Here is a 27728-nt window from a genome sequence, read left to right on the forward strand (position 1 = left end):
ACTGAAAGGCAGCAGGAGGAAAGAAAGGAGATTGAGAAAATCATCACGGAAATAGGTGAAGAGATGGACGAGATTGTAAATTTTCAGAGAATAGAGGGGTACTCGAAGGGGAGAAACCGACCAATCAAGCTGATTCTCAGGACGGAAAGAGTGCGGAACAGGATCCTCCAAGAGAAACCACGGTTGAAATACTCGGAAGAGTACAAGAAGGTGTTCCTAGACAGAGACTGAACACAATCAGAACGACAGCAGCTGAGGGAGAGGACAAAAAAGCGAAAGGAACTAGGAAAAGAGACAAGGATGGAACCAGCAGAGGTCAGTCAGAGCAGAACAGAACAGCAAGGGCTAGCACACACACAACTATTCTCAGAACCATACAACCTATCACACCATCCCAACACACACTACAATCCATACCCACAGCCTCCACCCAACACCGAGCTATAGAATCCCACAGTATGCTACCAGGTCTCCCACCCTCACAGGCCCCCCAAACCACAGTGTTGGAAAGGAAACTGAAGGTATGGTACACAAACGCTGATGGAATAACAAATAAGTGGGAGGAGTGGCATGAAAGAGTCAAAGAGGCATCACTGGTCATCATAGCTCTCACAGAAACCAAGCTTACAGGTATGATAACAGATGCCATCTTTCCAACGGGATACCAAATCCTGAGGAAAGACAGAGGGAACAGGGGGGTGGAGGAGTGGCATTGCTGATCAAAAATCGCTGGAATTTTGATGAGCTGGAAAGAGGAGACAGCGGAGAAGAAAGTGATTACATAGCAGGAACGCTTCACTCTGGAGGTCCCAAGGTGGTAATAGCAGTGATGTATAACCCACCACAGAACAGCAGGAGGCCAAGGCAAGAGTATGACGAGAGCAATAGAGCGATGGTTGATACACTGGCTACAGTGGCCAGAAGAGCTCATGCATGCAGGGCAAAGCTCCTGATCATGGGTGACTTTAACCACAAGGAGATCGATTGGGAGAACTTGGACCTGCATGGGGGCTAAGATACATGGAGGGCTAAGATGATAGAGGTGGTACTGGAAAACTTCATGCACCAACACGTAAGGGACACTACAAGAGAGAGAGGAGAGGATGAACCAGCAAGGCTGGACTTAGTATTCACCTTGAGTAGTGCAGATATCGAGGACATCACATATGAAAGACCCCTTGGGGCCAGTGACCATGTGGTTTTAAGCTTCGAGTGCACAGTAGAGCTACAAGTGGAGGGAGAAGCAGGAAGGCCAGGACGAATGAAGCCAAACTACAAGAAAGGGGACTACACAGGAATGAGGAACTTCCTGAACGAGGTTCAGTGGGACAGAGAACTGGCAGGGAAGCCAGTTAATGAGATGATGGAATATGTAGCAACAAAATGCAAGGAGGCTGAGGAGAGGTTTGTACCCAAGGGTAACAGGAATAATGAAAAAGCCAGGATGAGCCCATGGTTTACCCAAAGGTGCAGGGAGGCAAAAACCAAGTGTGCTAGGGAATGGAAGAAATATAGAAGGCAAAGGACCCAGGAGAATAAGGAGAGCAGTCGTAGAGCCAGAAACGAATATGCACAGATAAGAAGGGAGGCCCAAAGACAATATGAAAATGACATAGCAGCGAAAGCCAAATCTGACCCGAAACTGTTGTACAGCCACATTAGGAGGAAAACAACAATCAAGGACCAGGTAATGAGGCTAAGAAAGGAAGGAGGAGAGACAACAAGAAATGACAGTGAAGTATGTGAGGAACTCAACAAGAGATTCAAAGAAGTGTTCACAGAGGAGACAGAAGGGGCTCCAGAAAGACGGAGAGGTGGGGCACACCACCATGTGCTGCACACAGTGCACACAACCGAGGAAGAAGTGAAGAGGCTTTTGAGTGAGCTAGATACCTCAAAGGCAATGGGGCCAGATAACATCTCCCCATGGGTATTGAGAGAGGGAGCAGAGGCGCTATGTGTACCCCTAACAACAATATTCAATACATCTATCGAAACAGGGAGATTGCCTGAGGCATGGAAGACAGTAAATGTAGTCCCAATCTTTAAAAAAGGAGACAGACATGAAACATTAAACTACAGACCAGTGTCACTGATATGTATAGGATGCAAAATCATGGAGAAGATTATCAGGAGAAGAGTGGTGGAACACCTAGAAAGGAATGATCTCATCAACAGCAGCCAACATGGTTTCAGGGACGGGAAATCCTGTGTCACAAACCTACTTGAGTTATATGACATGGTGACAGCAGTAAGACAAGAGAGAGAGGGGTGGGTGGATTGCATATTCTTGGACTGCAAGAAGGCGTTTGACACAGTTCCACACAAGAGATTGGTGCAAAAACTGGAGGACCAAGCAGGGATAACAGGGAAGGCACTACAATGGATCAGGGAATACTTGTCAGGAAGACAGCAGCGAGTCATGGTACGTGGCGAGGTGTCAGAGTGGGCACCTGTGACCAGCGGTGTCCCACAGTGCTGTTTCTGGTATTTGTGAACGACATGACGGAAGGAATAGACTCTGAGGTGTCCCTGTTTGCAGATGACATGAAGTTGATGAGAAGAATTCACTCGATCGAAGACCAGGCAGAACTACAAAGGGATCTGGACAGGCTGCAGACCTGGTCCAGCAATTGGCTCCTAGAGTTCAATCCCACCAAGTGCAAAGTCATGAAGATTGGGGAAGGGCAAAGAAGACCGCAGACGGAGTACAGTCTAGGGGGCCAGAGACTACAAACCTCACTCAAGGAAAAAGATCTTGGGGTGAGTATAACACCAGGCACATCTCCTGAAGCGCACATCAACCAAATAACTGCTGCAGCATATGGGCGCCTAGCAAACCTCAGAACAGCATTCCGACATCTTAATAAGGAATCGTTCAGGACCCTGTACACCGTGTACGTTAGGCCCATATTGGAGTATGCAGCACCAGTTTGGAACCCACACCTAGTCAAGCACGTAAAGAAACTAGAGAAAGTACAAAGGTTTGCAATAAGACTAGTCCCAGAGCTAAGAGGAATGTCCTACGAGGAGAGGTTAAGGGAAATCAACCTGACGACACTGGAGGACAGGAGAGATAGGGAGGACATGATAACGACATACAAAATACTGAGAGGAATTGACAAGGTGGACAAAGACAGGATGTTCCAGAGATTGGACACAGTAACAAGGGGACACAGTTGGAAGCTGAAGACACAGATGAATCACAGGGATGTTAGGAAGTATTTCTTCAGCCACAGAGTAGTCAGTAAGTGGAATAGTTTGGGAAGCGATGTAGTGGAGGCAGGATCCATACATAGCTTTATGCAGAGGTATGATAAAGCTCACGGTTCAGGGAGAGTGACCTAGTAGCGATCAGTGAAGAGGCGGGGCCAGGAGCTCGGACTCGACCTCCGCAACCTCAACTAGGTGAGTACACACACACACACATATACATATACATATATATATATATATATATATATATATATATATATATATATATATATATATATATATATATATATATATATATATATATATATATATATATATATATATATATATATATATATATATGTCGTGCCGAATAGGCAGAACTTGCCATCTTGGCTTAAATAGCAACCCTTATCTTGCCAAATTGGACAGGCGAAAATTTGTGTATGCAATAATTTTGCCAAAATCATTCTGAACCTAACGCAAAAAATATATTTCACTGTGTTTGTTTAGTATTAAATTATTGTAAACAAATCTAAAATATATTTAGTTGGGTTAGGCTAAAATAAATTGTTCTTGTTATAATAAGGTTAGGTAAGTTTTCTAAGATTCCTTTGGAGCAAAATTAAAGTTTTTTACATTAACATTAATGAAAAAAATATATCTTTAAACGTATAAGATAAAATTTTAGAAATGAGTTAATTTAAATGAGTTCTTGCTAACTGACCAGTTTTACATATTCGGCACAACATATATATATATATATATATATATATATATATATATATATATATATATATATATATATATATATATATATATATATATATATATATATATATATATATATATATATGTATATATATATATATATATATATATATATATATATATATATATATATATATATATATATATATATATATATATATATATATATATATATATATAAAACTTTGGATTAGAGAATTACCACAAAAGAATTCATGTCTTGCTCGTACTTGATGTTAGAAGAAAAGATAATTTTGACATAAGTGGAGTCCACTGGAGAATGTTTTAAGTTGATATATATTCCTGTAACAGCCAGATTTGCGACATTTTCGAATAAGCCACCATGACTGCATCTCCATGGTGGGGAAAATTGTTGAGAATATATGAGAGTGATGTGTCATGGGGCGTGTTGCAAGCTGCAATATTAGGCAGTAAGTTTGCTGGGGACTTTTATCCCCATCCGTGTTTGTCCGCACCTAAAAAAAATCAATTTATAAATTGCTAATTATCCCCTCTCAAGACGTCGGAGAAATATTGGTAAAATTATGTTGTACGGTAAATCATTCTGGTTTCACGTTTTATTAACAAGTTGTTTAGAGAGTGCTAGTGATGGTGTGTGGTTACTAGCTGTAGTGTAAGTTGCTAGCTGGAACCTTCAAGGTGTGTGGTCACTAGCTGTAGTGTAAGTTGCTAGCTGGAACCTTCAAGGTGTGTGGTCACTAGCTGTAGTGTAAGTTGCTAGCTGGAACCTTCAAGGTGTGTGGTTACTAGCTGTAGTGTAAGTTGCTAGCTGGAACCTTCAAGGTGTGTGGTTACTAGCTGTAGTATAAGTTGCTAGTTGGAACCTTCAAGGTGTGTGGTTACTAGCTGTAGTGTAAGTTGCTAGCTGGAACCTTCAAGGTAAATCATTCTGGTTTCACGTTTTATTAACAAGTTGTTTAGAGAGTGCTAGTGATGGTGTGTGGTTACTAGCTGTAGTGTAAGTTGCTAGCTGGAACCTTCAAGGTGTGTGGTCACTAGCTGTAGTGTAAGTTGCTAGCTGGAACCTTCAAGGTGTGTGGTTACTAGCTGTAGTGTAAGTTGCTAGCTGGAACCTTCAAGGTGTGTGGTTACTAGCTGTAGTGTAAGATGCTAGCTGGAACCTTCATGGTGTGTGGTATTAACAAGGTTTTGGAGTGTTTTCGTGTATGATGCAGCTCTCATCACTCACAGTTTTGTGGTCATCATTCATCAACAATCACCTGATCCACTCATCCTTCTCTGACACCTGCCTCACCTACCCTTCCCTAACACCTGCCTCACTCATCCTTCTCGGACACCTGCCTCACCCACCCTTCCCTAACACCTGCCTCACCTACCCTTCCCTAACACCTGCCTCACCTACCCTTCCCTAACACCTGCCTCACTCATCCTTCTCTGACACCTGCCTCACCCACCCTTCCCTAACACCTGCCTCACCCACCCTCGCCTGACACTGTAAGCTACTTGAAGTCTACCTAAAGACGGCGTCGAGGGTCAACGCCCAGCTGTCCTGTCCCAAATCTGACCTTCTGGTGGAGACAGGCTGTTCGTGGTGGTATTTTATTAAACACTGATTCTTTTTTTTTCAGTCCGATTCAAAGGAAATATACTGGAGAGAATGGAACATGAGGTAATTAGTCCCGCTTCCTTGACATGTGTATAGTACTGAGAAATCTTATACTGATACCCAAGTGTTGTTCGTTATTATTATTCAATTTGTCGGTATTGCATATCATGAATGGTGATCATACAATGAAGATGTGAGTTGGTACAATTTATGTTACACCACTCATATTGGTGTAAGTGTGGAACCACTCATGTTGGTGTAAGCGTGGAACCACTCATGCTGGTTTATGTGGAACCACACTGGTGCGTTTGTTGAACGCCCCTTAACTCCCGGATCGTGAAACAGAATAGTGGTCAGTCTCACAATCACTTCAATGATTATTATTTTATATGTTCCCTCAGTGTCAACAATAGATTCTGATCAGAAAGAATCAAAGCTCTTTCTAGTAATATTCGTCTTCAAGGTTAAGATAACCATAATCTTAGCTATGCTGACAGTCACATGACTTTATTTTTCTTCTTTCGTCTTAGTGGGGAATGTGGCAATTTATCTCTCAGTAGGTTTACTAGTGACTTCTGTTATTTGTATCTCCTTATTCTTACCGGTTGTTCCTCTCTACGTGTTTTCCTCTCTCTCCATTACGCATCGCTACCAGTACTTCCTTATCACCTGTTCCCTATTCCCACTTGTTATCTATGGATATCTATCCTCATATATCATTTGCTATTATCTGTTATCCCTTGTCATCGGTCAACATCTATCCTTCCTCCTCTTTCCCTTTCATTCTGGCTTCTGTCGTCTTCTCTCATTATCTATCCTTCACTTTTTCCTTATCACCGTCTATTCTCATCGCTCCGTGCTAACCAAAGGTCATATCGTTTTCGCTTTCCTTAGCATCCAACCGCTCTAGTTCCAAGGCTTTTTGTGTATCCATATACTCTTGCGCTACCCTCCACGGGATGAATATGGGTTTCGCAAAAAACTAGCCACTTCGGTGGCAAAATCTACAAAGTATATATCCTTCCCTGTTCAATATTCCATGTCCCCCCGCCTGCCCAGGCTTCTTCCCGGTCCCGTCCCCTCGCCACAACCACACCCCTCATCCTAGCTCTTCCCTCCCCACATCCTCATTCCCCCCCCTCTTATTCCCCATACATATACCTGTTGTACATGCCAGTGTTACCAACCGTGCTACTGTGCGCCGCTGCTTTATAATTTAACAACCCATCACCACTGTAACAACCCATTACCACTGTGACATCCCATCACCACTGTAACAACCTATCACCATTGTAACAACCCATTACCACTGTGACATCCCATCACCACTGTAACAACCTATCACCACTGTAACAATCCATTACCACTGTGACATCCCATCACCACTGTAACAACCCACCCCCACTGTAACAACCCATCACCACTGTAACAACCTATGACCATTGTAACAGCCCATCTCTGTAACAACTCAGCACCACTGTAACAACCCATCACTGTAACAACCAATTCCTTCCTGAGTCCACTGTGGGTGACAATCCTCCCTCTCCCTGCTACCTTTACCATATCCCTCCCCTCTCCTTACTATTATCCCTCCCTTCTTCTTACCATATCCCTCCCCTCTCCTTACTATTATCCCTCCCTTCTTCTTACCATATCCCTCCCCTCTCCTTACTATTATCCCTCCCTTCTTCTTACCATATCCCTCCCCTCTCCTTACTATTATCCCTCCCTTCTTCTTACCATATCCCTCCCCTCTCCTTACTATTATCCCTCCCTTCTTCTTACCATATCCCTCCCCTCTCCTTACTATTATCCCTCCCTTCTTCTTACCATATCCCTCCCCTCTCCTTACTATTATCCCTCCCTTCTTCTTACCATATCCCTCCCCTCTCCTTACTATTATCCCTCCCTTCTTCTTACCATATCCCTCCCCTCTCCTTACTATTATCCCTCCCTTCTTCTTACCATATCCCTCCCCTCTCCTTACTATTATCCCTCCCTTCTTCTTACCATATCCCTCCCCTCTCCTTACTATTATCCCTCCCCTCTCCTTACTATTATCCCTTCCCTCTACTTACCATTATCCCTCCCCTCTACTTACCATTATCCCTCCCCTCTACTTACCATTATCCCTTCCCTCTACTTACTATTATCCCTCCCCTCTACTTACCATTATCCCTCCCCTCTACTTACCATTATCCCTTCCCTCTACTTACCATTATCCCTCCCCTCTACTTACCATTATCCCTCCCCTCTCCTTACTATTATCCCTTCCCTCTACTTACCATTATCCCTCCCCTCTACTTACCATTTTCCCTCCCCTCTACTTACCATTATCACTCCCCTCTACTTACCATTATCCCTCCCCTCTCCTTACTATTATCCCTTCCCTCTACTTACCATTATCCCTCCCCTCTCCTTACTATTATCCCTTCCCTCTACTTACCATTATCCCTCCCCTCTACTTACCATTATCCCTTCCCTCTACTTACCATTATCCCTCCCCTCTACTTACCATTATCCCTCCCCTCTACTTACCATTATCCCTCCCCTCTCCTTACCATTATTCCCTATCCTCGCAGGATATATATACTGAGATGAATTTCTCTCAACGTATCATGAGAATATATTTTAATCCCTACTTTAGGGATCAAAATAATCGTGTCTGGCGTTGAAAAGGTTCCCCTAACTTACCCTAGTGCAGTCGATAGGCTTTAAACCACCAGGAACGAAGCAACCAAGCTCTGCAATATTTACTTACCATCACACGAGGGTGGGTTGTTAACACGGGGAACAAACACAGGGCCCAGAGTTGCCTGTCTTGGTCAGTTGGTAGCGCTGTTCTCACATATCCTCAGCATCTGGACAACCTGTCATTACTCGACGCCCGGCGCATGATGCATTTCTGCCGTATTGCAATTACCTGGTCAATGTTGCAATTATCCGTGCAATCATTATGAAAAGAGCGTGGCAGGGAGCCCCGGCCTCTCCGCACTTACCACCTCTATGATAGACCAGAAGGAAGGAGCTAGGCTTGTGTACTGGCTGGTGTGAAGTTCTCAGTGCTAGGTTGTGTACTGGTTGGTGTGATGTTCTCAGTGCTAGGTTGTGTACTGGTTGGTGGGATGTTCTCAGTGCTAGGTTGTGTACTGGTTGGTGTGATGTTCTCAGTGTTAGGCTTGTGTACTGGCTGGTGTGATGTTCTCAGTGCTAGATTGTGTACTGGTTGGTGGGATGTTCTCAGTGCTAGGTTGTGTACTGGCTGGTGTGATGTTCTCAGTGCTAGGTTGTGTACTGGTTGGTGTGATGTTCTCAGTGCTAGGCGTGTGTACTGGCTGGTGTGATGTTCTCAGTGCTAGGTTGTGTACTGGTTGGTGTGATGTTCTCAGTGCTAGGTTGTGTACTGGTTGGTGTGACGTTCTCAGTGCTAGGTTGTGTACTGGTTGGTGTGATGTTCTCAGTGTTAGGCGTGTGTACTGTCTGGTGTGATGTTCTCAGTGCTAGGTTGTGTACTGGTTGGTGTGATGTTCTCAGTGCTAGGCGTGTGTACTGGCTGGTGTGATGTTGTCAGTGCTAGGCTTGTGTACTGGCTGGTGTGATGTTCTCAGTGCTAGGCGTGTGTACTGGCTGGTGTGATGTTCTCAGTGCTAGGTTGTGTATAGGTTGTGTACTGGCTGGTGTGATGTTCTCAGTGCTAGGTTGTGTAATAGTTGATGTGATGTTCTCAGTGCTAGGCGTGTGTACTGGCTGGTGTGATGTTCTCAGTGCTAGGCGTGTGTACTGGCTGGTGTGATGTTCTCAGTGCTAGGTTGTGTACTAGTTGGTGTGATGTTCTCAGTGCTAGGTTGTGTACTGGTTGGTGTGATGTTCTCAGTGCTAGGCGTGTGTACTGGCTGGTGTGATGTTCTCAGTGCTAGGTTGTGTATTGGCTGGTGTGATGTTCTCAGTGCTAGGTTGTGTATTGGCTGGTGTGATGTTCTCAGTGCTAGGCGTGTGTACTGGCTGATGTGATGTTCTCAGTGCTAGGTTGTGTACTGGCTGGTGTGATGTTCTCAGTGCTACCTACCTGGAGTCTACCTGGAAGTTATTCCGGGGATCAACGCCCCCGCGGCCCGGTCCTCGACCAGGCCTCCCGGTGGATCAGGACCTGATCAACCAGGCTGTTACTGCTGGCCGCATGCAGTCCAACGTACGAACCACAGCCTGGCTGATCCGGCACTGCAGATAGGTAGACTGACAGGTATCTGTCCAGCTCTCTCTTGAAGGCAGCCAGGGGTTTATTGGTAATTCCCCTTATGCTTGGTGGGAGGCTGTTGAACAGTCTTGGGCCCCGAACATTTGTGGTGTTTTCTCTTAGTGTACCTATGGCGCCCCTACTTTTAATTGGGGGTATTTTGCATCGCCTGCCCAGTCTTTTACTTTCCTAGGGAGTGATTTCTGTGTGCAGATTCGGGACCATTCCTTCCAGGATTTTCCAAGTGTAGATTATGATATATCTCTCTTTCCTGCGTTCCAACGAGTACAAGTCAAGTGCTTCCAAGCGTTCCCAGTAGTTAAGGTGCTTGACAGAATTTATACGTGCAGTAAAGGATCTCTGTACGCTCTCTAGCTCTGCAATTTCACCTGCTTTGAATGGAGATGTTAATGTACAGCAGTATTCCAGCCTAGAGAGAACAGGTGATTTGAAGAGGATCATCATTGGCTTGGCATCTCTCGTTTTGAACGTTCTCAATTATACATTCTATCATTTTCTTTGCACTTGTGATTGTGGCACTGTTGTGATCCTTGAAAGTGAGATCCTCAGACATTACTACTCCCAAGTCCCTTACATTATTTTTCAGCTCTATTGCATGGCCAGAGTTTGTAGTATACTCTGTTCTAGTTATTATTCCCTCCAGTTTTCCATAACGGAGTAGTTGGAATTTGTCCTCATTGAACATCATATTGTTTACCGTTGCCCACTGGAAAACTTTGTTTATATCTTCTTGGAGGTTAACCGCGTCCTCAATAGAAGACAGCCTCATGCAGATCTTAGTATCGTCTGCAAAGGATGATACGGTGCTGTGGGTTACATCTCTGTCTATGTCTGATATGAGGATGAGGAACAGGATGGGGGCGAATACTGTGCCTTATGGAACAGAGCTCTTCACTATGGCAGCCTCCGATTTAACTCTGTTGACCACTACTCTTTGTGTTCGATTGGTTAGGAAGTTGAAGATCCATTTCCCCACTTTGCTAGTTATTCCTTTATCACGTATTTTGTGCGCTATTACGCCATGATCGCATTTGTCAAACGCTTTTGCAAAGTCTGTGTATATTACATCTGCATTCTGATTTTCTTCCAGTGCATCCAAGGCCATATCATAGTGATCCAGTAGTTGTGAGAGGCAGGAGCGACCTGCCCTGAACCCATGTTGCCCTGGATTGTGCAGTTTTGGGGAATCCAGGTGGTTTGCAATCCTGCTTCTTAACACTTTCAAAGATTTTTATGATGTAGGACGTTAGAGCTATTGGTCTATAGTTCTTAGCTAATGCTTTGTTGCCATCTTTATGGAGTGGGGCTATATCCGTTGTTTTAAGTGACTGGAATTTCACCCATGTCTAAGCTCCTCCTCCATAGTGTACTTAGGGCACGTGAGAGGGGTTTCTTGCAGTTCTTAATGAGCACAGAGTTCCACGAGTCTGGGCCTGGGGCTGAGTGCATGGGCAAGTTGTCAATGGCTAGGCTTGTGTATTGGCTGGTGTGATGTTCTCAGTGCTAGGCGTGTGTACTGGCTGATGTGATGTTCTCAGTGCTAGGATTATGTGTGTGTGCCCCTTCGGGGTTGAACACTGGCTCGTGTACACGCGTGTGCGCACCGTCGGGGTTGAACACTGGCTAGTGTACACGTGTGCGTGCCCCGTCAGGGCTGAGCTCTGCCTCGTGTACACGTCTCGCGGCTCCTGTTTCTGTAACACAATCTTCAGTTGTTCGTATGGAAGGCCCACCTCTGCTAAATTCTGGAATTCCACTTGTTTAGGATCACAATACACCAGCTCGTGTGGGATCAAAATACCTGCCAGGCGGGTCTTACACATGACCAGTGCCACTCACCTGGCTCTACTTTATTACATTCTCTAAAACCTTTACCACTCTCTATGTCTTCGTAGATGGATAATCTGGACTTTTATGCCCGTTAATACCACAGAGATGACATGTAGGTGCAAAGCCTGGCTGATTCTTTCCTTGGTAAGTCTTATTTTCCTTGGGTTCCTTTGAACCTCTGACCTTAGGTTTTGAACCCTTCAGATCTCGGCTCTCCTTCAAAATCCTTCAAATTGTGTAAAGTTGTCTATGGTAATTGATTCAAGGACACTTGGTTAGATGTTCTGATTCCGTATCCTCCCTGTTATACCTCTCATTCATTTGTACACTTCATACAATTCGATATCCTTTCATTATTCACCTTTCAAGAGTGTATAGGTTTACACATCTCTAACTGCGTAGGTTGATGAATAAAACATGTTCAACACGTGGGAGTCATAATAAAGGTACTCATGAGTCTTATTCATCAAATCTGCGTACGAAATATTACTGGCTTACCTGGAGTTTACCTGGAGAGAGTTCCGGGGGTCAACGCCCCCGCGGCCCGGTCTGTGACCAGGCCTCCTGGTGGATCAGAGCCTGATCAACCAGGCTGTTACTGCTGGCTGCACGCAAACCAACGTACGAGCCACAGCCCGGCTGGTCAGGAACCGACATTAGGTGCTTGTCCAGTGCCAGCTTGAAGACTGCCAGGGGTCTGTTGGTAATCCCCCTTATGTATGCTGGGAGGCAGTTGAACAGTCTCGGGCCCCTGACACTTATTGTATGGTCTCTTAACGTGCTAGTGACACCCCTGGTACAGGAATATTTTCTACGCAAAGTGACCCGGTTATGAGTTGTTTTACATTCCTCTCAAAGTGACCGTATTACTTTGAGAGGAATGAAAAACAACGTCGATCAAAGTCGTCTATTCAGCGAGAAGAGGAGTCGAACTCGCAAACTCAGATCGGTGATAAGAAGGCAAGTGACTGCCGACAACTTAAGGGAAATGTACCTTAATGCATTCACTTATCACACCTTTATTGAAAATATTTCGGCTCTTGGACCTTGATCGCTTGAAATAAATGTATTTGAAATGATCAAGGTCCAAAGAGCGAAACTTTTTCAGTAAAGGTGTTCAAAGTGAATGCAATAACGTACATTTCCCACAAGTCGGTAAGTACAGAAAAGTGTCATCAAAACATTTATAGTATATAATACCGACAAATTGAAAAGTTAGACACATGCACAACACCTGGGTGAGTGTATTTTGAAGACGCTTTGCTAATCAGTCACTCTGTCACCTCAGTACAGAGTTAATTAACTGGAGACAATAGAAGATGAGGCAATCAGTCTCTCAATCCAGACGTAGGTGTTCACTACCTTAGTTTCGACGAAGGTGTTCACTACCTTAGCTTCGACGAAGGTGTTCACTACCTTAGCTTCGACGAAGGTGTTCACTACCTTAGCTTCGACGAAGGTGTTCACTACCTTAGCTTCGACGAAGGTATTCAGTAACCTAGCTTCAACGAAGGTGTTCACTACCTTAGCTTCGACGAAGGTGTTCACCACCTTAGCTTCGATGAAGGTATTCACTAACCTAGCTTCGACGAAGGTGTTCACTACCTTAGCTTCGACGAAGGTGTTCACTACCTTAGCTTCGACTAAGGTGTTCACTACCTTAGCTTCGACGAAGGTGTTCACTACCTTAGCTTCGACGAAGGTGTTCACTACCTTAGCTTCGACGAAGGTGTTCACTACCTTAGCTTCGACGAAGGTGTTCACTACCTTAGCTTCGACGAAGGTGTTCACTACCTTAGCTTCGACGAAGGTGTTCACTACCTTAGCTTCGACGAAGATGTTCACTACCTTAGCTTCGACGAAGGTGTTCACTACCTTAGCTTCGATGAAGGTATTCACTAACCTAGCTTCGACGAAGGTGTTCACTACCTTAGCTTCGACGAAGGTGTTCACTACCTTAGCTTCGACGAAGGTGTTCACTACCTTAGCTTCGATGAAGGTATTCACTAACCTAGCTTCGACGAAGGTGTTCACTACCTTAGCTTCGACGAAGGTGTTCACTACCTTAGCTTCGACGAAGGTGTTCACTACCTTAGCTTCGACGAAGGTGTTCACTACCTTAGCTTCGACGAAGGTGTTCACTATCTTAGCTTCGACGAAGGTTAAGTTATGAGAGGTGCTGAGAGGGTCCTGCCAGCTGCTCTGAGTCTAACAACGCCGCTACATCTTTACAAGACAGTTTTTTTCCTATCTCATTATTTGGTAAATGAAATGAAACGTAGAATTATTTATTAACACAGACGATAGATGGACCATCCCTTACACTAATTCCTGCTATTTATATAATTGAATAGCAGAACAAAATCTTTCGCAGGAAACCAAGTCACCTCAGAATTTTCCACTAATAAATTTTGCTAGTGCAGCTGTTTAAGCAAGACATTGGCAAGAGAAAAGCACTGCAATTTTCCCCACTAAAAAAACATAAAATGGATATGTTTTGATGCAGTGGGAGTGACCAGCGTATAATGACAGCGACACAAAGGCATTTCCCGTGGTGAGTAGTGTTTAGATCGTCACACTTCATTAACGTTTACGTTAGACGAGCGAAATAGATCGTCACAGTTGACTAACATTGTCTTATCAACGTTAGTTACGCTAAAAATATCGTCACAGTTTATTTGTATTGTCTTATCAACGTTAGCTACGGTAAAAACATCATCACAGTTCACTAGTATCATCTTATCAACGTTAGTTACTCTAAAAATATCGTCACAGTTCACTAATATTGTCTTACCAACGTTAGTTACGCTAAAAATATCGTCACAGTTCACTAATATTGTCTTACCAACGTTAGTTACGCTTAAACCATCGTAACAGTTCACTAATATTGTCTTACCAACGTTAGTTACGCTTAAACCATCGTAACAGTTCACTAATATTGACTTATGAACGTTAGTTACGCTAAAAAATCCTCATAATTCACTAATATTGTCTTATCAACGTTAGCTACCGTAAAAAGATCCTCACAGCTCACTAGCGCTGTCTCTACGTTAGACACACTGTGAAGATCGCCACTAACGTTGTCTTGTCTACGCTGAAAATAGTCATGGCAACCCACCACTTGATAATTAATTTTTTAAGCGTCATTGCACGTGGATGAGAGGAAATACGTTGATGTTGCATGAAATGAAGCGTTGCTGACATGTTGAAAAACAAAGACAAGTTACAGAACGAGCTTTCACTGGGCAACATTTGGCTTTGTGCAGAGTTTTATCCAATAATAAAGAGGATATGTACGTCATAATTGTAGCATCTGTATTCATCCCGTTCTTAGTATATCGTAAGGTTTTTGACGTTTTGCCAGGCAGACAGTCCTACCCAGAATACAACAAATGGCAGACATAACATATCTTAGCACACGACGCATGCCAGGTATTCCTGATATTGTTTCGTTTTTCCCGTCCTCATTTTCTGGGTGATTAGCAAAAATTAATAGTATGCACCTTGAACTGTGCAGATTGGGTTCAGTGTTGAACACATATACGGTCACAATCCTTGGGAAGGGAAATGAACGAGACTTGTAAACTAGACAGAAGAGCACTAAAGGAAATGTGAAAAAGACTAAACAGTTGCGATAGTAGATATCAGAGCCAGGGAGGCAATGTATGTGCGTTGTCAATAGTATTAGATTGTTTGGAATAGGTGCAGGAGGAAGTGTTAGGGAGGCTTATGTACAGGAGGGATTGTTGGAGAGGTTAATGTGTTGGAAGTGTTGGAGAGGCTCATATATTGGCGAGAGTGTGGGTAGAAGTACGAGGTACACTGAGAGGGTAGGATTTACGAGAAAGCTACTCCCACGACCTTAACTTTATGAGACGTTGTCGACGAGAGCTGTGACGTGTGTTGGTAGCGACGGGGATGATGTGTGACGTGTGGAGGTGGCGACGGGATGACGTGTGGAGGTGTGACGTGAGGTGGTGATGTGGTAGGGGAAGAGACCGAGAGGAAGGTGCTGCTGCTGCTGGTAGGGGCTCGAGGATGGAAGACCTACTTACTGTCTGGGTGAAGGTGCAAGTCGTTGATGGAGGCCTGGGTGTCGTCACGACCCACGCCTTCACCTGCCACAACCTGCTGTTATGGTGAGCGCCACGTAATATACTGACGTGGTGAAACAGCCACATTGTGATGCAGCCACATAGGAACATAGGATATTGTGAAATAATACAACGAAGCTCTCTCTCTCTCTCTCTCTCTCTCTCTCTCTCTCTCTCTCTCTCTCTCTCTCTCTCTCTCTCTCTCTCTCTCTCTCTCTCTCTCTCTCTCTCTCCGTACTTTTATTATTTACTCTAAGAAAGTTACAGAATCACTTCACTAAAATCAACATCTGGTTCTTGAGTGACGGCACTATAGCAGACACAATAGAGTTTTTGCTGCTGGATATCAATACTATTAGAGAGCATTGAGACCGTCCAGACCAAACCCTAAACCTCCTCCAAATGTGGAGAAGTATTTTCTAGCCAACATATCATTGATATAGTGCCAGCTACCTTCCCAGGCGAACATTTATTAGTCCCGTCGACAGTACGGTACCTCCTCGTTGCTCGTTCTAAATCTAACGAAATTTATAAAATAATTGGGAGAAATCACCGACATTAAGAAGGAAGAAGAATAGTTAAATATGTTGATGCCCGCAACGCCATCTAGCGTCCTAATAAATGCCTATCCATCCATTAGCAATACGACGATCATCCTAAATTCATGCTAGAAAAGTTATCCTCTCTCTGGATAACTCACTGTGGGACTGAACAACACTTGCTATCAGACGTGGTAAACTGAACGTATGTATGGCCTCCCATTTTATTAACCTTCGTTTTCCTCTGCAACATCCAGTGAGCAGGTGTAGTCAAGTTCTCTCAGTTCACGACGATAGCTCAATGGGATGCACTACCCCATGTTGTGCACCCTCGTTAATAATAATAATAAATATAATAATAATAATAAAAATAATAATAATAATAATAATAATAATAATAATAATAATAATAATAATAATAATAATAATAATCTCTATAAGTATATGTATAACGTATACATACCTAGCTGACATCAGTGACAGTATATACTAAGCCCCTGGTTATGTTGAGCATTTCAGGCAAATTAAGTCAATTTTGTCCCCAGGAAGCCTGCTCTGTCTTCAACTGAAGAAGCCTATTGTGCAGGCGAAATGTTTCAGAATAAAGATACCTAACTGTTGCACATGTATCTTGCTTAATAAACGCTTAGTAAGTTTATCTGTCACATTCCATCACGCAGGATGGGGTTCACACAAGGTGTTGAAATGTGTCGGTCTGAGCTGGAGGACTTCGGTAGGTCAATGAGAACATCGCTAAGTATTCCAGTAAGGGTTCATGAACTACGGGAGCTTCAGAGATTTCGTTCCAGCAGAGCTGGAGTTACTATCACCTGGGAATTGCCTTCTCAGGTTAACTCTGAAGTCGCTGAGATTTTTTTCTACCGCATTAAAGGTACTTTGACCTGTTCTTCACTTAGTGTTCCCACTACATGAGAATAAGATTCAACTTCAGCACTCATGTTATCACATATCTTGACTCATACTGATCCAACTGTATCACTAATGGTGAGGAATCCATTAATGAATCTTATGTTCTTATGAGTTTTTACACTATCACATTTCCCAGTTTTCCCATCCATGTTTATGAATTTGCGAATAGATCGCTTGATACTCTTCAATATTCCATCGTTTCTTCCTCGTCTGACGCCTTGATTCATTTTTTTTAGATCCATCTGACGTGCTGACAGACTGGTGAGAGGTGAATCTCAGTCACTTTAAAGGAAATTTTTAGATTTTTTTTTATTATAATTAAAAATTATTCAAGAAAATTTTGATCAACCATCTACCTATAAATGGACACACTCGTAAAAGCACATCCACTGAAGGGCACATAAAACAAGTGAGCAGGGTGCACAAGGACATCAATCCTGCCCTGCCCCTTAACATACCCAAACGAAACATTCTTTCTCTCTCTTTACGATACCTTAACTTTTTAGAGATAGGTTAATTTTGATTAATTTGCTAGGTTAATTTTGATTAATTTGCCAGAAAGTAACGTGCATAGAGAATTTGGTTAAAGCTCTGTTAGTAAGGAAAAGCAACTGCAATTTTTGAAGCACTTCAAGACTTTTACTAAACAAATATTTGTCTCAGAAAGACAGTCTGAAGCACGGTCCGTGCGTCGAACGTGATTTACACAGCCATGGGTCCCTGCCAAGAGCGAAGAATCGGATCGTTGTAAACTCGTGTATCTGATAAATTCCCCTGCAATATGTCTAGCCCTGGTTGAAAGCCATGAATCATGGCTGGCGACAAATAATGACATACTTAAGGACGATTTATATGTTTATTGCGTTGGAGCCTCTAAAGACGGAAGCTCTCGTGGTTTTATAGGTTGTTAAGTGACGTACTATCGGCCTGAAGAGGGTGGTCATGTGTGCAGTCTTGTCTCTATTCCTGCAACGTGCGAATCTCTCTCGGAAGCAGCAAAACGTCAGATATTTTATGACATTGAAAGTGGTCCCTTTAGGTGTTTCTGTGTGTAGGGTCAATGAGAGGTCATGGGAGACAGAGGTCAGCAGAATCAGAGGTCAAGTGAGCCAGAGATGGTAACTCCTTCGTATAGTAACTCCAGTTCTGCCATAGTTGAGCCTATGAACCTGCCATAGTTGAGCCTATGAACCTACCATAGCTTCTAAAGATGTGAACCCATAGTGCAATACTTGGCCATACTCATCTGATATGAATTATTAGGAATCTGGTAATATTTTAATCTACAAAAAGCTGTACCAACAGCTAATTTGATTTAAATTTACAGTTTATGGGTCAGTTCTGTTATATATATATATATATATATATATATATATATATATATATATATATATATATATATATATATATATATATATATATATATATATATATATATATGCAATAAGATCACAGTAAACAGGTGATTTCAGAATACGCAAAACAACCACTCTGAAAGAATAGAGAAATTCTAAGCGCTTTCGTGACTACTCACATTATCAAGGAACTATGAAAGTAAAGCATCCAAGGAAGCTATATAAGGGGTCTGGCCAGCACCTCACTATCAGATCCCACAACGGTTAAACACCTGACGCGCGCCGACCCAACTTGGATAGGTCCTTTGCACAACTCACCCACAAACTATTCTACCCAAGAAAGTTTAAAAATTATTATTTGTCCAGTGTATTATTAAATTCTTCCCAAATTCTATTAATTATAAATGGATCTAATTTATATAAACCAAAGGAAATATTCATATTATTGTCAAAACTGCTTTTTATGAAACAAGATTCAATTATATTCCTGTCGACCATGGACTTGCTTGATACTACTTTCTCAACTTTTTGAAAATCAATTGGATGGTTAAAATCTCTTACATGAATAAATAGAACATTGGAATCTTGTCCAGTTCTAATGTTATATTTATGTTGTTTTAATCTTAGTTCGAGATTTTTACCAATTTGACCGTAATAAACTTTATCGCAAATTTTACAAGGAATCTTATAGACACATCCATCAGCATTTTGGGGGGAATTCTTTATCAAAAGTTTTTTACTGTATCAAGATTTTTGAATACAACTTTAATATTAAAAGTCTTAAGAAGAGACGGCATATCAACCAAGTTTTCATGGTAAGGGAGAACCAACATATTTTTAGTTAAGTAAGGCTGGTTGTCCCTTTTTGGATTGTAAAAAGTATTTCTAGCAACTTTAAAAGATTTATCAATTACATTTCTTGGGTATTTTAAATCATTACCTATTTCATAAATTTTGGATATTTCCTCATCTATGAACTCAGGACTACAAATTAGTAAAGCTCTCAAAAACATTGATGAGAAAACAGACAGTTTGACTCTATCTTGATGCGAGGAATAATAGTGGATATAGGAACAGTTATTTGTAGGTTTTCTGTAAATTTTAAATTTGAATTCATTATTACCCTTAATAATTAAAACATCTAGAAAAGGCAATGAATTATTTTCTTCAAACTCAACAGTAAAGTTTATAGAATGGGCTAAGCTATTTAATTTTCCAAGGAAATGGTGTATATCTACATTTTTGGGCATAAGACACAAAATATCATCAACATATCTGAACCATTTAGCTCTATTAGGGAGGATTGTGTTAAGCAACCTTGTTTCAAAAAATTCCATGTATAGGTTACTAAGAACAGGTGAAAGAGGATTTCCCATTGCCATACCAAACTTCTGAGTGTAAAACTTATCATTAAATACAAATTTTGCATCAACAATGCAAAGTTTAATAAGTTTAATGATAGTAGGAACTGGGAATGGTAAATCATAGTTAACGAGTTCTTCAGATAAGAAACTTAATAAATCATCAACAGGAACTTTCGTAAACAAAGAAGTAACATCAAAACTAACCATGTTAAAATCATTTAAGTCAGTCAAGGAGCTTAATTTATCAACCAAGTCTATGTTGTTTTTAACATTAAAGTTAGAAATTTTGCCAACAATAGGGCTCAAAATATCAACAAACCATTTGGATAATTTATATGAAACTGACCCTATGGAGCTAATAATTGGTCTGACTGGATTCCCTGGTTTGTGTGTTTTTATTAGCCCATACATGTAAGGTAAAGATGGATTAGTGGAAGTAAATTGTTTGACTAATTCATCTTTGCCTTTCAATATGTTTTTGAAGAATAATTCTCATAAAATCATCAAAAGGACGATCTCTCATGTCAAGGAGTCTATTGAGTGATTTTATGAGAATTATTCTTCAGAAACACATTGAAATAACTAAAATACAGGAGAAGGAAGCATTCAAAATATTGAGAAACAAAAAATACTCTTTTAATCAGGCCATTCCATCAGAATGGAAACACAGTATGTTGGATCATTGCTATAATAAACTCAGAAGAATTTGTAATGAACTCAAGAGCAAACTACAAAGAAAATTAGACATTTTAATTGAAAATAGTGATTGGACAAAGCATGCTAATAACAATTTTGTAATTAACTTATCAGATGAAATTTTAGACAAACATACAACTGCTGCTCTAGGTTTTGGCCTAAGTTTTGCAACTTCAAAAAAAACTTAATAATGTTGAAATTGCAAAAGCCTTTTGTAACTTTGAAAAATTTTCTGATTTATCCTCTGATGAAATTAATATTAGTAAAGGAATGGTATATAGCTCTATGTTAAAACCAAACATTCCCAATTGCCCTCAAAGATTCTTTAAGTCTTATGATACACTTAATAACAATAAAAATTTGCGCCTTACTAAAGCAGACAAAATAAATGCAATAGCAATTATGAAAGAAAATGATTACCAAGAAAAAATGAATAATCTCTTAGATGATACTGAAACCTATTCTAAACTTAGGAAAAATCCCCTAGAAACCGTTAACAGCAATTTCAATAAAACAATAAAACTTCTACTGAAAGGCAAAGATGAATTAGTCAAACAATTTACTTCCACTAATCCATCTTTGCCTTACATGTATGGACTAATAAAAACACACAAACCAGGGAATCCAGTCAGACCAATTATTAGCTCCATAGGGTCAGTTTCATATAAATTATCCAAATGGCTTGTTGATATTTTGAGCCCTATTGTTGGCAAAATTTCTAACTTTAATGTTAAAAACAACATAGACTTGGTTGATAAATTAAGCTCCTTGACTGACTTAAATGATTTTAACATGGTTAGTTTTGATGTTACTTCTTTGTTTACGAAAGTTCCTGTTGATGATTTATTAAGTTTCTTATCTGAAGAACTCGTTAACTATGATTTACCATTCCCAGTTCCTACTATCATTAAACTTATTAAACTTTGCATTGTTGATGCAAAATTTGTATTTAATGATAAGTTTTACACTCAGAAGTTTGGTATGGCAATGGGAAATCCTCTTTCACCTGTTCTTAGTAACCTATACATGGAATTTTTTGAAACAAGGTTACTTAACACAATCCCTCCCTAATAGAGCTAAATGGTTCAGATATGTTGATGATATTTTGTGTCTTATGCCCAAAAATGTAGATATACACCATTTCCTTGGAAAATTAAATAGCTTAGCCCATTCTATAAACTTTACTGTTGAGTTTGAAGAAAATAATTCATTGCCTTTTCTAGATGTTTTAATTATTAAGGGTAATAATGAATTCAAATTTAAAATTTACAGAAAACCTACAAATAACTGTTCCTATGTCCACTATTATTCCTCGCATCAAGATAGAGTCAAACTGTCTGTTTTCTCATCAATGTTTTTGAGAGCTTTACTAATTTGTAGTCCTGAGTTCATAGATGAGGAAATATCCAAAATTTATGAAATAGGTAATGATTTAAAATACCCAAGAAATGTAATTGATAAATCTTTTAAAGTTGCTAGAAATACTTTTTACAATCCAAAAAGGGACAACCAGCCTTATTCAACTAAAAATATGTTGGTTCTCCCTTACCATGAAAACTTGATTGATATGCCTTCTCTTCTTAAGACTTTTAATATTAAAGTTGTATTCAAAAATCTTGATACAGTAAAAAAACTTTTGATAAAGAATTCCCCCCAAAATGCTGATGGATGTGTCTATAAGATTCCTTATAAAATTTGAGATAAAGTTTATTACGGTCAAACTGGTAAAAATCTCGAACTAAGATTAAAACAACATAAATATAGCATTAGAACTGGACAAGATTCCAATGTTCTATTTATTCATGTAAGAGATTTTAACCATCCAATTGATTTTCAAAAAGTTGAGAAAGTAGTATCAAGCAAGTCCATGGTCGCCAGGAATATAATTGAATCTTGTTTCATAAAAAGCAGTTTTGACAATAATATGAATATTTCCTTTGGTTTATATAAATTAGATCCATTTATAATTAATAGAATTTGGGAAGAATTTAATAATACACTGGACAAATAATAATTTTTAAATTTTCTTGGGTAGAATAGTTTGTGGGTGAGTTGTGCAAAGGACCTATCCAAGTTGGGTCGGCGCGCGTCAGGTGTTTAACCGTTGTGGGATCTGATAGTGAGGTGTTGGCCAGACCCCTTATATAGCTTCCTTGGATGCTTTACTTTCATAGTTCCTTGATAATGTGAGTAGTCACGAAAGCGCTTGGAATTTCTCTATTCTTTCAGAATGGTTGTTTTGCATATATATATATATATATATATATATATATATATATATATATATATATATATATATATATAACAGCTAAAATCTCTCCTCAGTACCTGACTGAAGTTTCCAGCTCAGACTGACGGATTCCATAACCTCAGACTTATTTCTCCAGGCCAAGGAATTAACGGCCTTATTATCTCCATCTCCACGACCTCTGCTGTCACCTCTGGTTTTTGAGTGAAACAGCCTGCTGAGCGGACGAAACGTTTCGTCCATAAAAAACACCAAACTGCTGCACACGTGTTCTATTTATCTACATATCAGTATCTTGTGTGATGGCACATGACAAGGAAACATAGCTAGCTTTTGTTCCCACTGTGTCATATGATATGGAACAGTGTAGCATGAGTTCCCACTATGTAACTATCATATAGAACGGTGTAGCAGTACACTCCATGTGTTCCCCATTTTCAGCATACTACAGGTCTTCTCAGCATGCTGCAGGTGTTCCCACCTAGAGCATACAGCAGATGTTCCCACCTACAGCATACAGCATGTGGTTACAAAGGATGCACGTCGAATACTGCACTCGACCTACGATATATTGATGTTTTGTATCTCTGGTGTCGAGTACCTTCTCGGTTGGTCCAGTTAACAGATATTACAACTGTTGCAAGGATCAGAGGAGCAACAACACCCCTCACAACAACACTCACCACAACACTCACTACAACACTCACAGCACGCACTACAGCACCACAGCACTAAGCATAGCACCACACCACTCACCACAACACTAACTACAGCACCACAACACTCAGCACCACAACACTGACCACAACACTCACTACAGCACCACAACACTAACCACAGCACAGCAACACTCACCACAACAGTCACTACAGCACCACAACACTCAGCACAACACTCTCTACAGCACCACAACACTAACCACAGCACCACAACACTTACCACAGCACCACAACACTCACCACAGCACCACAACACTCAGCACCACAACACTAACCACAGCACCACAACACTTACCACAGCACCACAACACTCACCACAGCACCACAACACTAATCACAGCACCACAACACTCGCCACAGCACCACAACACTCGCTACAGCACCACAACACTCGCCCCAACTCCACAACACTAACCACCGAACCATAACACTCGTCACAGCACCAGAACACTCACCACAGCAGCACAACAATCGCCACAGCACCACAACATTAACCACAGCACCAGAGCACTCACCACAGCACCACAACACTCGCCCTAGCACCACAACACTAACCACAGCACCACAACACTCGCCACAGCACCACAACACTCGCCACAGCACCACAGCACTCAACACAGTACCACAACGCTCACCACAGCACCACAACGCTCACCACAGCACCACAACACTAACCACAGCACCACAACACTAACCACAGCACCGTACCACTCACCAAAGCACCACAACACTCTTCACAGCACCACAACACTAACCACAGCACCACAACACTCACCACAGCGCGACAACACCACTGCAGCACCACAATGCTCAACATAGCACCACAACACTAACCCCAGCACCACAAAACTAACCCCAACACCACAACGCTAACCACAGCACCACAACACTAACCACAGCACCACAACACTAACCACAGCAAAAAAAAAACACTCACCACAGCACCACAACACAGCCACAGCACCACAACACTAACCACAGCACCACAACACTAACCACAGCACCACAACACTAACCACAGCAAAAAAACACTCACCACAGCACCACAACACAACCACAGCACCACAACACTAACCACAGCACCACAACACTAACCACAGCACCAAAACACTCACCACAACACAACGCACCACAGCACCACAACACTCACCACAACACAACACACACCACAGCACCACAACACTCACCGCAACACAACACACACCACAGCACCACAACACTCACCGCAACACAACACACACCACAGCGCTACTACAGCACCAAACTAACAAGACCTTGCCTACGAGGAGACACAGATCATACAACCTCAGAACTTTAGTTAGCTAAACACACCGCCTCTACCACATTGTCTTACATAAAACGACAATATTTCAGTTCGTTATGCCGTTCAAGAACACGTACAAGACATCGAGGAAATGAGAAATTCACAAAATAATCCGGAACTTACAACGAACGATCATTTGGCGTTGTCGAAGTGGGAGTGGAGTCAAACTACCACGATACTGCTGTTAGTGGTCAGATTCTCATGCAGTAACCCAGTAATCAGTACCCAACGTGCCCAGGACTCGGGCATGAACACGGCGCTACGTTGGCGATTGAATAGCGTAATTAAGTGTGAACGGATATAATATTTCTAGGCGCTCTCATCGGCGATGATAATGCTTGCAACATTAATAGCATCATTTCCGTGTTTAGTGGGGGGTAATGAGGGCAGGTGGGGGTGGTAGTACACGTACTGTACACCCTTCCCTCCCCCCACCCACACACACATCTGGTAATTATCGTGTCCGATAACTCACTCTGCTGCTCCCAGTCCTTGGTCTTGTCTGCTGCTGCTCAAGATTTTGGTCTTGTCTGATGTTGCAGGCTTTGGTCTCGTCTGCTGCTCACTCAGTAACACGTTTCGAATTGTCCGCCTTACCCAAATGGGTTGTCGCAGACATTGCAGAATAAAAGACTCGCTGGAGAACAAGCTTTAACCGGGGCAACGTTTCGCTCTGGAGAACGATGTTTCACCCCCACTAAAACTTTCGTCATGAGTTTGCGTGTAAAAAGAAAAATACCCGGTTCTTCCAGAGGGTATGTTAGTTGCCTGGTTCACTCTGAATTTCCAGAATTTCTAAAGTCTGGAAACTACCCACCTAGAGTCAACCTACCTGGAGTCAACCTACCTGGAGTCAACCTGCCTGGAGTCTACCTACCTGGAGTCAACCTACCTGGAGTCAACCTACCTGGAGTCAACGTACCTGGAGTCTACCTACCTGGAGTCAACGTACTTGGAGTCCACCTACCTGGAGTCAACGTACCTGGAGTCTACCTACATGGAGTCAACCTACCTGGAGTCAACCTACCTGGAGTCTACCTACCTGGAGTCTACCTACCTGGAGTCAACGTACCTGGAGTCTACCTACCTGGAGTCAACGCACCTGGAGTCTACCTACATGGAGTCAACCTACCTAGAGTCAATCTACCAGGAGTCAACCTATGTGTGTGATGAATGGTTTGGAAAACCAACAAGTTGAAGATTGAGACACTTATGGGAATCTTTATTCAGGAAACGTTTCGCCACACAGTGGCTTCATCAGTCCAATACAAAGCAGAAGGTGTAAGGAGAGGAGGAGTATGAGGTAATCAGTCCCTCAGCCTGGAGTCAACCTACCTGGAGTCAACGTACCTGGAGTCTACCTACCTGGAGTCAACCTACCTGGAGTCAACCTACCTGGAGTCAACCTGCCTGGAGTCAATCTACCAGGAGTCAACCTACCTGGAGTCAACGTACCTGGAGTTTACCTGCCTGGAGTCAACCTACCTGGAATCTACCCACCTGGAGTCAACGTACCTGGAGTCTACCTACCTGGAGTCAACGTACCTGGAGTCTACCTACCTGGAGTCAACGTACCTGGAGTCTATCTACCTGGAGTCAACGTACCTGGAGTCTACCTACCTGGAGTCAACGTACCTGGAGTCTACCTACCTGGAGTCAACGTACCTGGTGTCAACCTACCTGGAGTCTACCTACCTCGATTCAACTTACCTGGCGTCAACCTACCTGAAGTCTACCTATCAAGGTTTTCGTTAATAACTAGAGAACAACTGATCCGATTGGCTTCAAATTTTCATTGTAGATTTCCAGTAACGTGTGCTGCTTTTTTCTACGTCTGTTAAGATAGAAGCGGCTGGGCTTGTGGAATACGGGGATGCAGCGTCTGAAACACACCAGATTGAAATACTTTATCAGATTAGTTAAACTGAAGGGACAAGAGCCCCTTATACCTGCTGTCTCTGTTCACCTAGCAGTAAGTAGGTACCTGGGTGTTAGTCACTTTACACATGCTTTCCCTGTTCACCTAGCAGTAAGTAGGTACCTAGGTGTTAGTCACTTTACACCTGCTTTCCCTGTTCACCTAGCAGTAAGTAGGTACCTGGGAGTAAGTTGATTGCTGTGACAGACTTCCTGGCAGGTGGTATTAAAGAAATGGTAAATAGCAGTAAACACAACACAGATAACAGTTAACTAGATGACTGTATAATAGATGACATTATAATAGATGATAGTATACCATATGACAGTATACTAGATGACAGTATACTAGATGACAGTATACAAGATGACTATAATTGACAGTATACTCAAGCCAGATGATAGTACACACAAGGCAGATGGTAATATACAGAAGACAGGTGGTAATATACAGAAGGCAGATGGTAATATACAGAAGGCAGGTGGTAATACACAGACGGCAGGTGGTAATATACAGAAGGCAGGTGGTAATACACAGACGGCAGGTGGTAATATACAGAAGTCAGGTGGTAATACACAGACGGCAGGTGGTAATATACAGAAGTCAGGTGATAATATACAGAAGGCAGGTGGTAATATACAGAAGGCAGGTGGTAATATACAGAAGGCAGGTGGTAATATACAGAAGGCAGGTGGTAATATACAGAAGGCAGATGGTAATATACAGAAGTCAGGTGATAATATACAGAAGACAGGTGGTAATATACAGAAGGCAGATGGTAATATACAGAAGGCAGGTGGTAATACACAGACGGCAGGTGGCAATATACAGAAGTCAGGTGGTAATACACAGACGGCAGGTGGTAATATACAGAAGTCAGGTGGTAATACACAGACGGCAGG

Source organism: Cherax quadricarinatus, chromosome 27 (genome assembly GCF_038502225.1).
Source record: "Cherax quadricarinatus isolate ZL_2023a chromosome 27, ASM3850222v1, whole genome shotgun sequence".
Classification (NCBI taxonomy): domain Eukaryota; kingdom Metazoa; phylum Arthropoda; class Malacostraca; order Decapoda; family Parastacidae; genus Cherax; species Cherax quadricarinatus.